Genomic DNA, 13,068 nt, shown 5'->3' on the forward strand with positions numbered 1-13,068 from the left:
TAAATAAATAAAAATAAAATAAAAAGGACATCATCTAAAAACTTTGGTTTAGGGCCGACCCCGTGGTGCACTCGGGAGAGTGCAGCGCTAGGAGCGCAGCAGTGCTCCCGCCGCGGGTTCGGATCCTGTATAATGATGGCCAGTGGGCTCACTGGCTGAGCGCCGTGCGGCCAGTCACAAAAAGACAAAAAAATAAAAAATAAAAATAAAAACTTTGGTTTAGTTCTGCCTGAAGCCAGATAAACACCCTGGACTTTACGTAAGTCAAACAAATTCCGTTTCTTGACTCATGACTTAGAAGAAAAATGAGATGAGAAAGCACTATATATCGTTCTTAGGTCCCAAATAACTTGTTAAATCCTGGAATAGACTAACTTGAAAATGATTCTTGGACTAGCAAGATTGATTCATTTCAAAATATATTAATTGAGCACATACTATGTACTATGCACCTATCATTAAGGCATAATCTCTGCTTTGCACAATCATTTGACTTCACTGGGCATTTGCAATTGTCATATAAATGATTCAGCAAGGGCTATGTGAAATGCTTGGTGTAAAGATCCCTCTATTATCTTCAATTTTTATGGAAGTATATTTTTTTTAATCAACTTGCAGTTTTCCTCACTACTATCTTTCATAGCTGTCTAAATGTATACAGCAGTTTAAAAATACTTACAAAAAATTATGATTAAGTGCTTGCTTTAAAATATTAAAAACAAGTCCTACATTTATAATCATTTTAAAAATCAAATTCTGCAAAGCTGTAGAGTTGTTATGAATTTGCCAATTAGTTAAATATAGAAACACTAAACTTCCATTAATTTTATTCAGTGATTTTTATCTTTAAGGATGTTATTTAATATCTTTTTTTAAAGCCAGTCCCAGGTAATAAATGATTACTTAATCTCTTCTAAAAGCCATGCTCCATCTGTCCTAAGAATTCTCACTGGTTTCTGTCAACACAACTATCAAGAACAAGTAAGACTAGGAAAAGTCTTAAAAGCAAATAAAATAATCAACAGGAGACAAATCAAGGTAAAGATTCATAATGACTGAGGACATTTTACCATTTCTCTCTCATAGGACAGAGTCCTCCCAGAAATATCTTTTGATATCAACATCAAGGTCTGAATACCAAAATGCAGCAACCTTGAATCTTAACAGATAAGTAGCTTTCCCCTAATTTCTTGCATTTTTACTGTCAGTCTAGGACAGCACAAAAAATTTTCACAAGCATATTAATCAACCTGGATTCTCCACCACCTCCAAGAATCTTCAGAGGAGCTAAAGGAGCTCCCAAGCTAGTTTCAACATTTCAAAAACCATAACTTTCATAAGAAATCATACATACAGCCGATTCTCATTATTCATGGGAGTTACATTTTATAAAGTTGCCACAAATACTGAATTAATGAATACTGAATACTAAGGGAGATTCAGAGTTTTAAGTTCCGTGAGCCTCACATCAAAATATTTTCATCAACCTATCAACATAGATCCTTGCTCTATGTGTGTTTCTATTTAAAGTCACCTTATTTCATATATACTGCTGATTCATTAACATTGAACTCACAGCCAACAGCTCTGTAACTCCTAGCTGAATGAAGTTTATCTAACACATGTATGTATTTTCATCACAACTTTCTTTCACTAAGGAACACTAGACAGTACTTCAGCACTATACTTAGGGGCCATTTTAAACAGTGAAATCAACTTCAAAATAGTACAAAGTGGGAAAGACATGACACCTCAAAATAGACCTTAAAAACTGACCTCAAAAAGGATACTTGTTTACAGTATGAGAGCTGAAACATAAAAGCAGAGCATCACCTTGTTCAATCTCAGCTGGGAGTGTGCACATCCTGTGACTTAAATGTCACCATTCTGCACATATACAAAGATGTCTGTGAAAGCAAAAAGAGTACTGATTTTGGGGTTACAAATAAATTTTAGCTAGTAGATGAGTTCACAAATACAGAATCCGCAAATAATGAGAACTGACTATATTTTACATTGTAATCATTAATTCTACCTAATTTCTTGACTTCTGACTAGAAAGTACTATGGAGACACTAGCTATATCTCAATACTGATCAGATGTATCACCACAATTACTTTAGCAAACAAAGCCTTTGAAAATACAAGTTGTGAGGGAAAATAATAAATAAGATATTTTATAGGGAAAAAGTTAGGACCTATTATGCAGAAAACACACATGAAAAAACACAGGAAGATAATCAAACCTTAACTCTATTCTGCCTAGAAAAATTTAACATGCTAATATTGTTGACCTAAATTAAACCATGTGTTTAGAATACATGATACTACAAAAACATATTAAAGCATTCTCGTAAGTATAGAGCAATGCACAACTGCAAGGGATCAGGACTTCAATTTACTGTTCCATCTGCCTGGAATACTTTTCTGGTTGGTTCCCTCATTTGTTTAAGTTCTCTGCTCAGATAGCACCGTATCAAACAAAACTTCTCTGACCTTTGATACTCTCTGATAGCCACCCCCTGCCTCCACACAACCATAATCTCCCGCCCCTTTACTTTCAGTTTTTTCCACAGCATTCATCACCTCATGACATACACATTAGGTCGAGCCATATGAAACTGCCAGTTTTTTAGGTCAAAAATGGTCAAATAACAGCAATTTAATAAGGTTCAACTGATTACTTGCTCTCTGTCTCCCACGACACGAATATAAGCTCCATCTAAAGGACTTTATCTGATTTCTTCACATTTGTACCGCAAAGCCTAATCTAGTACTTGATGTCCAATAAATATTTGTTAAAGAATGAATAATGATTATACAAAATACAATAATTTAGACACACCCATAATATAAAGTACAAATACAAGGACACTTCAAAAAGTTCATGGAAAGATTCATATTACCTTCTAATTCTATTTTGAAGTACCCGCCTATAGCTTATCCCATTTCAATAACAATTTAGCACACTGGCGTATTCCCTTCCATTCTTATTTCTATGTGCGTCTTTTGTTTTATTTTTTTTTATTTTATTTATTTATTTATTTATTTATTTATTTATTTTTATTTATTTATTTTTTTCGTGACCAGCACTCAGCCAGTGAGTGCACCGGTCATTCCTATATAGGATCTGAACCCGCGGTGGGAGCGTGGCCGCGCTCCCAGCGCCGCACTCTACCGAGTGCGCCACGGGCTCGGCCCTCTATGTGCATCTTTTAAATCATAAATTCACACATGCACACACACTTAGTATTACATCCTGCTTTTTCACCCCCAATTAACAAGCCACATGATTATGGTTTTAAAATTGTTAATGGTCATATAAAAACCTTATATAGACCCTAATTTAACTATTTCCATTCTGTTAGGACATTGAGGCTGCTTCTGATATATTGCTATTATAAAAAACACTGTGATTAATGTCCTTGTAGAAGAAGAGATACAGCTTTATAATTACATAATTTCATTACAAAAGTAGTAAAAATAATTTAGGTTTAATACATCTCAAAAGTTAATAGTATGATTCCATTTACATATAGTTCAAAATCATAGAAAACTAATCTATATTGTCAGAAGTCAGGTTAAAGGTTACCCTCGGGATGGGGAAGTACAACATAACTGGAAGGAGGTTCTGCTGATGTTCGCTTTTTTCATCTAGCTGCTAGATTGTTAAGGAGTGACCAGTTTGTGAAAATTCATTGAACTATATATGCTTAATGATGATGTGTTTTACATATGGATGTTATAATTCAATAAAAAGGTTTAGAAAGGTTAATAACATTTGAAACTAACAGTACTATAAAACAAGAAGAAAACTAAATTAGAAATAGAACTATACAAATATACAAATAGGGACCAAAAATATTTAAAAGGAACATTTCATAGCAGGTAAAGGTATGCCTCTTAAGTGAAAGAGGCCACAATTACTTCTTCACACATCCAGCTCCCAATTTTTCTTTTTTTACTGTGGTAAAATACATGACATAAAATTTACCATCTTAACCATTTTTATGTGTACAGCTCTGCGGAATTCAATGTAATGTTATACAACCATCAGCACCATCCATCTCCAGAACTCTTTTTATCTTGTAAAACTGAAACTCTATACCCATTAAACAATAATTCTCCATTTCTCTCTACCCCAGTTCCTGGCAACCACCATTCTACTTTCTGTCTCTATGATTTTGATGGATCTAAATACCTCATATAAGTGGAATTATACAATATGTGTCTCTTTTGTGACTGGCTTATTTCACTTAGCATAATGTCTCCAAGGTTCACCCATATTGTATAGCATATGTCAGAATTTCCTTCTTTTCCAAAGCTGAATAATATTCTGCTGTACGTATATACCACATTTTCCATAAGAGTGAATGGATACTTGGTTTGCTTTCACATTTCAGCTACGGTGAATAGTGCTACTATGTAACGTGGGTGTAAAAATATTTCACTGAGACCATGATTTCAAATTCTTTTGGGTATATTCCTAGATATGGAATTGGTGGAGGGCACATTACTTCTATTTCATTATTTTAGAACCCAACTCTAGTACTGCTTCTCCCTACCCTTCATATTACCATCATGACCAAATCAAGTTTTCTATTATTCTGGGCTGATCTCCATTTCTTCCAATTTATAACTAGAAACAGCTGATCTAAAAGGAACCACATACTTATGAACACACAATACTGTATACACAAAACACATATTTTTCATTTATAAAATTTTTCTACAGAACTGAGGCCACCAGAGGAGAGGGAGGAGGAGAGAAGGTTAGAGAGAAATTGGTAAAGGGCCACAAGAAATGATTACATTGTATAATACTAAATATAGTAATCACTCTGATGTGAGCAAAACATATTGTACACAGATATTGATATTCAACACATTACCCCACAGATATATACAATATATATAGTGTGTATATATATACATTATATATATACACACATACAATATGTTTCAATAAAAAATGTTTCAATAAACAATGTTTCAATAAAAAATTAAATTATATATAAACTTACAATTAAATAAATTATATTAAAAATAAAAGAAATAGATATTCAAAACTAAAAAAAAAATTTTCTGGGAAAATTCAAGAACCTAAATTCCATATATACCCTAAATGCATTTGTTACCCTAATTTGCCATCATTAAATTGAGCTTTAATTGTTTTAATGCAATAAAAAATCATTAGATACCCTTTATAAAAATCACCCAGAAAACCATATAGTTAACAATGACACAGAAAACCCAAGTAAATTTCAATGGCCCTCAGAGGTTGTTTAGCCCTTCTGGCTTTCCTGATACTTAGTTGCCCTCTCCCAGAGGAAAATGAATAAGGACACCGTAGTTTGTTAGCTGGTAACAAACTGCAACCTCTCTGAAGAGAGATTAACTACTTTTTTCTACTATAGGAGGAAAAAGCATACCAATCTTGAATAATTACCATACAAATAAAATGTGATAATTATGATAATTATGAAAAATAGGTACTCAAAATTGTCAGTTTCCTTTATCCAATTTAGGGGAATTTCTTAAATCACAAGATACCCAATTAACATTTTTTTTGAGCATGGTTCAAATTGCTAACAAGGTATTTTTAAATAAAGCAAAACCACTTAATTATCACCACTATGAAAAGATGAAAATCTGAATATACACGGCAGTGATCAGAACTGAAAGTATCCATATACATAACAAGAATCTAACCATAAGGAAACATCAGAAAAACATATTGAGGGGCATTCAACAAAATAATTGACCTAAATTCTTTAAGAATGTCAATCAAGGTCAAAAGATTTGAAGAACTGTTCCAGATTAAAGGAGACTAGAGAGACATGATAATTAAATGCAATGCATGACCCTTGACTTTAAAAAGCTATAAAAGGGCTGGCCAGTGCTCAGTTGGTTAGAGCGTGCTGCTGATCACATCAAGGTCCAGGATTCAATCCCTGTACCAGCCAGCTGCAAGGAAAAAATAAAAATGAAAATGAAAAAATAAATAAAAAGAAAAAAATGGAAAACTATAAAAGTAATTATTAGCATAATCGACAAAATTTGATTATGGACTATAAATCAGATAATAATATTATATTAAGGTTAAATTTCCTGATTTTAATCATTGTAACTGCATTTAAGAAAATATCCTAGTTCTTAGGGGGAAAAGTCTGGCGGTATCCTGGATCTAGTTCTGCTCTATGCAACAATTCATCACAGCCTTTCATTACCAGAAAATAACTGTCTCCCCCCACCACCCACATCACTCATTCCTACCAAATCTTCCCTTTTCCACAATAAGCACTCTCAATTCTGTCAGGGGTTCTCAGACACTTCACCATCCTAGTTACCATCCTCTTGACATTGAATTTCTCATTTACTTTTCTTAAAATATAGCTTTCAGAAGTGAGGCCAACGTGGTGAATATGTTCCAACATCGAATACATATTATATCGCTTATTATGGACAGAATCCTATTAATGTAGCCTGGTATTTCATTTGTTCTGGGTTTTTGTTTAAACCAACTCACACTGTTGGATGTCTTAAGATTATGCAAAACCAAACTCTTGGAAGTCTCTATCAAATCTAGCTAGTTCTTCCACCAATTGCAAATTTCTCTTCTCAGTCCCCACACCATTAAATCTCTCTGAAACTTTTCAACAGGTCATCGTTCCCTCCTTCCTCTGAAACTCCCATCTTTGACCTCCTCCATTTCTTTCTAGCTTTCCTACTTCTGATATAAAAATTTTCAAGTATCTCTCCCCCCATTTTCTCATGCATTATGACTCCTTCTCTGCTCTCCCCCAAAATGTACATAGCCCTTTCTAATCCTCTCTCTACAGGTAAATTTATTAATTATAATTCAGATCATTTTAACTTATAAACAGTTTTATATCATAGCCCAAATCTCAACCCCAAACTTCATAGTCAAACCAGCATATTCAGAGCTCTAAATCTAGATGTCCCAAAATTGCCTTGTACTCAACAAGTAAAAATCCTTAGTCATTTTTTTCCTACTGCCCCCCCCCACAAATTATCTCCTCTCCATAACAATAATCTGTTACAGATATCTGATTATTGTAAATTACCCAGTAAAAAAAGTTAGAATATCTTAACTTTCCTTTTTTGAATATACAATCAACAAACCCTACTTACTCTACCTCCAAAATGTCTTGAAAAAAACTGTCTATCCTTTCTGTCCTGTTGTTATTCCTCCAGTTCGGGCCATCATCATCCCATTTAAAATACTCTAATAACCTAATTAGCCTCCCATTCCAATGTATTCTTTATCTGTTCACAAATATATCTGTCTGAATAAGAGAAGGGGGAGAGGAAAGCAGCAGCAGCAGAGCAGCAATGACTTTCCCCCATCTTCAATTCCTAGAAAACTTTTATTCCTCAAAGTCCAATCCAATGATCCATCAGAATTAGCTGCTCTCTCCTTTGCTCCCATAATGCTTAATTCTTCTGTCATAGAATTTACAATGTATTGTTTGATGTGTCTACATTCCCTATTTGACTACAGGCTCCTTGAAGGAACAGTGCAATTAATTTTTTATTCTCTTCGTATAGTGCCTTAAAACTGATGAACTGAATAAAATTCTGCTCTTATAAATTTTTTTTTTCTTTTGGTGGCTGGCCTGTATGAGGATCTGAACCTTTGACCTTGGTGTTATAACACCATGTTCTAACCAACTGAACTAACTGGCCAGCCTCATATAACTTTTTCTATCTGAATTCCATTCTTTTTTTTTTAATTCCATACTCTTGAGCAACTCACACTATACGTTCCTGCCTGTAGTTTCAGGCAGAACTTTGAAAGTCGTTTTATTCATCTATCCTTACCAGCTGAGTTGTTCGGAAAATGTCTAACTGTATATTTACCCCACACATCAATAAAAATATTAAAATGCACAAGGACAAAAATTACCTCTTCAGATACTTATCTCCAAGTCTCACATTGATCCTTTCTTAACAATATTTAAGAAAGATTATTTTATACTTAATGTTCTTAAAGCTCATGAGCTAGCCAGTATTTCCCTACCTCACCTCAAATGATGTAAAGAAGAAAATGATTTCCAAAACTATTCTCTTTTTTAAAAACAAAATGTCTGTTTCTAGTTTTCTTGCATACTTTGAGTCACAAATTAACAAAAGTTATCAATACCTCTTAGTTCCTTCATGCCATTAAAATGATCTAAAACCTGTGGTACTAGCCAGATAGATAAAAAACGGATTCCTGGAACTCGATCAAGTGGTGAAGCAAACTGGGTGAGGCTTACAGTACTTGATCAGGCAATGAAGTTAAAAAGCAATTACGAAAGGCCTTAAAGTTGAATTCAGAAGAAACCAAAGGGCATTGTTTTGAAGTTCCACTGTTATCATAGAGACAATTTTTATTAAAGGTTCACTGTGTCCATCTGTGGCAGGAGAAAAACCACCAGGATGAAGGCAGCTTACAAGGCCAATGTCAGGCAGATTAATAGCCTGTCAAGAGATGGTCAATGAACTGTGTCATAAACTATGTCACAGGAATCCCAACTTGCTTGAGACAACAAAACTATTTGTGTTCTTAGGTAAGTGATGTCCAACCTCCAAGATGAATTAATATTAAATATTGAAATAAGCATACCAAACCTATGATATTAGTATTTCTGTTAAGTTTAAAAGTATTCTATATATTTCTTTAAGTTTGTATAATGTTTAAGAGACTTTTAACTATACAATCTGACAGTTTAGTCTTATAATTCTAAATTTAAAATAGTAACTGACTTCAGATTTACAATTTCAAGTTTAGAAATGTATTCCATTCAGTTAATAAGCAATATCATGATGTTTAAGAGAATATGTAACTCACTATATTAACAAGTTTCATTTATTAAATTTTAAAGTTTTAATATTTGTCAATTATAAGTCAAATAAAGCTGGGGAAAAATTGAGTTTTAAGTACTTGAGAAAATCCTGCTTTTTGAAATTTTACATTTACTCCACAAGGCATGTGAAGTGCTTAAAAATAAAAATAAAACAGTATATTAAATGTACAAATATAGGGAATGTAATTAAGGTAAGCAGAAGTAGTAGTAGTAGTACTGAATGACTAGTTAACATTCATACAGCACTTCCTTAGTACCCAATTTTGTTCCAAGCACTTTACAGTATAAACTCATGCATTCAACAGATAGTCACTGAGCATCCACTATAAACAAGGCATCATCCCAGGCTCTAAGAACAAAAGCAGTGATCAAAACATAATCCCAACTTTCATGGATCTTATACAGTATTTTAATGAGAAGAGACAAAAAATAAATATCAGGCATAATAGTTAAATTAAGAAAAACAAGGGAAAGTGAAGGAAGAAGGTGCTATTTTAGGTAGCATAATAAGGGTCACAACAGTTGATCACCATTCACATTGAAATCTATGTAAACGATGTCCCTTGGAAACTCCCTCAGGGAAAAACCTCTCTGGACGAGGCAACATTTGAACCTGAGAAGTGAGAGAGCAAGCCATGCAAATATTTGAAAAGAATATTCCAAGAAAAGAAAACAAGTACAAACGCCATTTTAGAGAGGGTTATTTTAAGGGAGATTTAATCTGTTCAACTAGAATTATGAGGTTATTAATCAAAGTCCTACCCCACTCAGAAGAAGTATTCTTAGTTTATATTAAATTTGCTAGATTTATTAATCATATAATAAAATGTATAAGCAGAACTTGAAGACAAGTTTTCTAATTTATGACTTTAATTACTCAGTATCTCTAAAACCAAACATTGTAAATAAATTGTCTTCTCTATACCTAAAAGCAGCCACAGACATCAAGAAACACATGCTGACACTTCTTTGTTCTAAGTAATTCATTGGAACTGAGATCTAAATTTATTAAATGAAACTACATGCTGTTTATCATGTAACATAGCATGGAATAAAATCTCTCTTTAAACAGTCTTTTTACCTTCTCCCTCCCAGTACGAAAATCATTCTTCTAGACACAAAAGAGATAAAACAGGAATTAAGTAGTTCTTACTATTGAATGTTACTTCTCCAATCAGTGGTGTCTTCCTTACTCATCTTGCTTTGAATTTAGCTAAAACTAGCCCTTTTTAATAGTCCGTAGGCATTTTTTGCAAACCTTAACTCATTCAGAGCTCTAGCTTACTTACCACATTCTTACTGAAGCATGACTTTCTGGATTAAATATTAGTTATATACTACTAGTTATGGGTATCCTTGATATTTTTCTTTTGAAGTTTAAGTTTATTAGAAATTAGTTAAGTGAAAGACATAATAATTTCTTTAAATTACTCATACATTTTTCTCCCCTCGATGGAAATGTTTTATTTTAATCAAAGGTTTCATTTTTAAGAGCCTTATATCAATATTGACTGCTTATACTATCTGTGGTCATTACCAATCTTTTTTCTGAACTTTCTGAAACCCACTTTTCTGTGAATTCCTATCTAATACAAACTCCAAGATGACATGGTCACTACCTTTTGATTCCCATCATTTCAATATCTAGCTGGGAGGCATGAAAAAGCATGGGCTTTGGAGTCAGATGTTTGATAAACTTCTCTAAGCCTCCATTTTCACATCAAAATAACAAATAGCACTGACTGAGCACCTATTTTATACGGTACCTTATATACTCTATGAATAGAAAGTACTATATATATTTATAATAAAGAAAACAAAGCTTAGAGATAAGTAACTTGCTTAAAGTTACAGAGCTCATAAATGCTAGAGCCAGTATTTAAACCCAGGCCTGATTCCAAGTCCATGTTCTTTCTATTACACCACAAAAAAATGAATGCAAAAAGGGTACACTTGTCCAAAACCGATGTTCAATAATAGTTAATTCCATACTTCTCTCACTGCTCTTGCCTGTTGACCAAATCAATTTCACACCATCAATTCTCTTCAAGTTTTAGGAAATTAAACTGCCAGGAAAAACAAGAATGTATCAAAAGCTCTGAGAATCTTTATTATTAGTATATTGTTTATTTGATTCACTAATTAAAACCAAAGACTAGACAGTATCAAACTACAACAAACATATTCCTCAGATATTAACAAAAGCCTTATGCACAGCCATAAAAACTCAGGGTTAAAGGGATATAGAAAGTCAAGTAGTTGGACTACCCTATTCACCATACTGTGCTAATTCATCTCCAAAGTTCTTAAAACACACCATGTAGAGAAAAAGCTCTTTAAAAAGTGTATGAGGTATTCATATCAAGACAAAAGAAATACAGTAGTTTTCCAGAAACCAAGTAGCCACCACACAGACAAGAAGAGCACTAAGATTATCAATATCATCATGGAACCATAGGAGTAAGTTTCTCTTATCTTTTTCTTTCTCCCCATTTCCTCTTCATACATTAGATTGTGAATGGCCAATTACATGAATGAAAGAATGGTTCCCTAGCCCTAAACACTACTATTCACATCACTTTAAATCCTATTAATCAGGTAAACTGATGTGAGTGGACTGAAATTAAGAGCTAGAATACCAATAATTTTTTTCCTCAGTTTCCTTGTTTGTTTTTGGTTTCTTGGCAGCTGGCCAGTAAAGGGGTCTGAACCCTTGGCCTTGGTGTTATCAACACCACACTCTTACCAACTGAGCCAACTGGCCAACTCTCAGTTTCTTAAAAGTAAATAAAAGGTTTATCGATTAAGGTTCACAGGAAGGATTTTACTGCTAATCTAAGGACGTCTGAAATACAACAGATGATTTTTTCTTTTTTAAACCTATAAAAGGCTGAAGGTGGGAATGACTCAGAAAAGGCAAAAAAGATCCTTTTGGAGTAACGGAAATGTTCTAAAACAACATTATGGTGATGGTTGCACAACACTACAGATTTACTAAAAATCACTGAATTACATTCTTAAAAAAACTAACTATGATTCACAGTTGGACAGTTAGCACACTTGGATAGTGCATAGTGTTGATAACACCAAGGTCAAGGGTCCGGATGCCCGTACGGGCCAGCCACTTTAAAAAAAAAAAGAATTTACATGATTCAGAAATCCCTCCAAAAATCCTACAACAAATGTGGCCAGGATGCCCCTTCCTTAGATTTCTCCCTTGAAATAAACACCAGTGTTTATATCTATTATCATGCAAATATGCATGTCTTACTTGAATGGAAACCCAAAGTGTAATTTTAGCACATGTGAGGCTTCTAGGTACTGAAATGCACTGTAGTCCTCTTTAATAAACCAATACAGTCCTTGAACATATCTATGACACTTAACACTGTGCAAAATTTTACCTCAAACACTAACCAGTAAGAGCTACCTTACTAAAAGTACACACAAAATCTATAACGCAACAAAGAATTTGGATGGATAACACCTTGATGAATAAACTGAAGAGATTTCTATTTTGGTTAAAAGGACCAAAGTATTCTAACCATAACTACTTCCAGTTCTGATTCTTCTAGTGAACAAAAGATCTGGAAGAAAACTCAAACGTCATTATAAAACACGATACAAAAAACTCATTAGAATACAATCTGTACTATGGTGCTAGAACAAGGAAGGACACATACCCAACACAAATGATCCTGAAGATAGCACCTCAAACTCCAAAAGCACAGTTTAAGTACTCAGGTTCAAAACCCAAACCTGCACTTGATTAAGCACCAGTGTGGCACTGAGGAAGATAACTTCTCTGCTTCGATGTGCTTATTTGTACAATGAAGAGAACAGCAACCCTCATACAATTGTAGGAAGGACTACTGATAATGAATACGGTATTTAGCTTCTATCTAGCACACAGCAAATATTCAATAAATTTTAAGTAGTATTACTTTTACAATAGTTTTTTAAATCACCTAAAGCAGCCCTTTTCAATCTTGAATATACAGACGAACTGCCCAGGAATCTAGTTAAAATGAGATTCTGTTATTCAGGTCTGGCTGGGACCTGAAATTTGCATTTCTAATAAGTTCCTGGATAGGTGCCAGGTCACCACACTTTTGAGTTACAAGGATAGTTCTAAAAACTTTAGTATGCTTCAGAATCCCCTGTAGGGCTACTTTAAAACACAGATTTCTGATTC

At 33.7% G+C, this 13,068-nt stretch overlaps 1 protein-coding gene and 1 non-coding gene across 10 annotated transcripts in view; both read right to left on the reverse strand.

Annotated features, from left to right (window-relative positions):
- ZZZ3 (zinc finger ZZ-type containing 3) overlaps nt 1-13,068 on the reverse strand; it is a 134,599-nt gene that overhangs the window by 110,420 nt on the left and 11,111 nt on the right. The gene's annotated exons all lie outside the window — the stretch shown is intronic.
- On the reverse strand, nt 11,563-11,637 carry TRNAI-GAU (transfer RNA isoleucine (anticodon GAU)). The gene has a single exon. It is a non-coding gene; the product is annotated as a tRNA-Ile (tRNA).

This window comes from Cynocephalus volans, chromosome 8, assembly GCF_027409185.1.
Source record: "Cynocephalus volans isolate mCynVol1 chromosome 8, mCynVol1.pri, whole genome shotgun sequence".
In the NCBI taxonomy this organism is placed as follows: Eukaryota; Metazoa; Chordata; class Mammalia; order Dermoptera; family Cynocephalidae; genus Cynocephalus; species Cynocephalus volans.